This window comes from Otolemur garnettii, unplaced genomic scaffold (assembly GCF_000181295.1).
Source record: "Otolemur garnettii isolate 467f Iridium unplaced genomic scaffold, OtoGar3 scaffold00001, whole genome shotgun sequence".
NCBI lineage: Eukaryota > Metazoa > Chordata > Mammalia > Primates > Galagidae > Otolemur > Otolemur garnettii.
The window spans coordinates 31,941,649-31,944,237 of NW_003852396.1; the positions used below are offsets into that span (position 1 = coordinate 31,941,649).

At 44.1% G+C, this 2,589-nt stretch overlaps 1 pseudogene; it reads right to left on the reverse strand.

The window, feature by feature from the left end:
• Positions 1 to 7: 7 nt before the first annotated feature.
• On the reverse strand, positions 8 to 2,581 carry LOC100962612 (annotated as a pseudogene).
• Positions 2,582 to 2,589: the final 8 nt, after the last annotated feature.

The following is a 2,589-nucleotide window of genomic DNA, read 5'->3' on the forward strand; positions in this document are numbered from 1 at the left end:
ATAATGTCTATGGATGCCCAAAAGGAGACAGTATAAGATTAGCCATTAAATAGTGAACAGCTGCAAATATTGTGCATTCACCTTGCCGTGGTGGATTCATCTCTGCAAATCTCTTCAGAATGTTGCCGACCATCATGCGAGCAGCAACACAAGAGTACTGCTGTCTGGGAATGTCTGCCTGCTGGGTTGTACCTGAAGCCATGTCATAAATGATTGGAACTATAACACTAAGAGGTTCTTGGGAAGGGACCGCTGTTTTCTGTGTTAGCTGAAGAAAAAATAGCATTTTGGATTTCAGCACTACAGCAGGCATCCCAGGAGGTGCAATTGGTGGTGCACTCGGAGGGATCGTCAGGCAGAACTGAACATTCCACTTTAGCTGTGTTGCCTGATCAGGGAAAAGCTCCAGCTTCATAATGTGCACACAGTCCCTGAGGATGTGTGTAGGAGCTCCTAAAAGCTTGGTGAAGGCTATTAATGTATTAGCTTTAAATGGTGGTCCTACAACCCTTGTTTCAAAGAATTTCTCTAAAACTTGAAGTTCCTCAGGTTTCCACTGTCCTGCGTTTTCAGGTGTCACTTTTAGCTGAAGTGTCTGGTTGGTTTTGGGACTCAGGGCTACTCTGCATTTCAGTGCATTAGTTTTAAACATTATTACTCCAGGTTCATTGGAATTTATCAGCTGCAGCATTTCTTGTTCAATAATTCTTTGAAGGTGTCTTCTCATGATGACTGATCCAAGAAATCTCTCAAGTGGAGAACACAGGTAACTGCCTGCCAAGCCAGGCATAAGGCCCGGCATTGGTGAGGGCAGCAGTAAAATGTTCAAGGCACTGTGAGTCAGGATAGTAGGTGCGGATGCTGCCCAAGAGCGCTGAGGTAGTTTACGAGGTGGAGGCATGTTTGTTGGCCTTGTTTGGGAACTTGTTCCAGCTTGAGGGGAATGAGAAGTGTCTGGAACAGGAGAATGTAGTGATGGATTGGCTGGTGACATTCCTGGCATGTATGTTGTTGGTGAGAGGCCAGATACTTGAGGTGACCCTGGCCAGTTCCCTGCTTGTCCACTTGGTGACACCATATTATACGGTGAACTAGGGTCAAGAGTTCCTGGAGACTGTGCATGCATCATAGAGGGAGACTGATTAATGGTGCTGTGGTAAGATGGAAGGGGTGAAGTAAGAGGATAAGTGCCCGATGTTCCTGGCTGCTTTGAAAATGGCTGTTGCTGGGTTGGAAGCTGGAGTTGTGATATTAAAGAATCCATCATATCTCCTCCTATAAGAGAAGGGGGATTATCATCCTCGGTTATAGACCTTCTTTGAGCACCCTGATTGCTGTCAACAAACATACTCAGGAATGTCTTTAGTCCTGGTGCAGGATAAAAACCTTCAACTAATTTGCTGTTATCGAAAAGACTATAGGCACCATCCCGTATTGCCACAACACCACCACTCCGGCAGTATATATCAATGCAGTACATGTTCCTAAAGGCCAGTCTGATGTGGGTGGATGACTGTGGCAGAATGGAGAAGCATTGGTAGGCAGTGTTGGTTCTCTGGGTCAAGCCCAGCATCGGCACAGTGCGGAGTTTGTTGAAGGCATTCAATGGAGCCTGAGTATCAAACAGTACCTGTAATAACTGAACTACATTTGGTGTTTTGTTGAACATTTCTTGAAGTTGATAAAGAATGGTACTGTGACTATTACTGCAACCTGAGTTTGGGCCAACAGTTCCCAAGGAAATGTGAAATTTCTGATGGATGGAATTCCATTGGATACTAATTGAACTTCCCTTGGTAGTTCCATAACACAAAATAAGTTTTTGGTAATTATAAACACGAACTTCGGAGAAAATATTTAGATGAGCAGGTAGGTCTAGTAGAGAACGCGCATATTCCAAAACACACTCATATAATCGTGCAATACTACTCCAGTCATTAAGGAACATTTCAACTACTTTTCTACCACCAACAGGTTCAGACAACACATTTTCATATGTAAGGTAAACATGCCTGAACGGTCCTTGCTCCCTAGTAGAAGTGCCAATAAGGGGACAGTCTGCAAACACTAACTCTGCCACCCATGTGCGGTTATTTCTACCTTGTAATCGGAAAGTGCAATCAAGAAGAGAGCGGTCCAGAGCCTTTTGTGTTTCTTCACTTATACCCTGACAAGGAGGAATTTTTAATAAGGGAAGTGCATGGCTGAAGCCATTACCTTCCACTTGCACTCCTTGATGTGGAATATCCAGATTGGACAACTCCAACTGAAGTCCGACAAATGGCATATTTGTGTCACATATAGCAACAAAGTGAGCTAGAACTTTATTGAAGGCACACATTTCTCCCAATCGTTTGGTTTTCTTGGATTCTACTGGACATGGATCATCAGACAACTTGTGCTTGGTACTGGTTCTGGTCTGTTTCCCAGATTTTATATGAAAAACCAAGTCTTGGACGTCTTCTTTGAACTGCTGCAGCAGTAGTGCCATGACAGGGCTGTCTTCTTGATCTGTTGCATTCACAGATAGGAAGTAGTACTTGTATGACAGCTGCGTGGGGTTACTGGGAACCTCCAACATCTCCACAA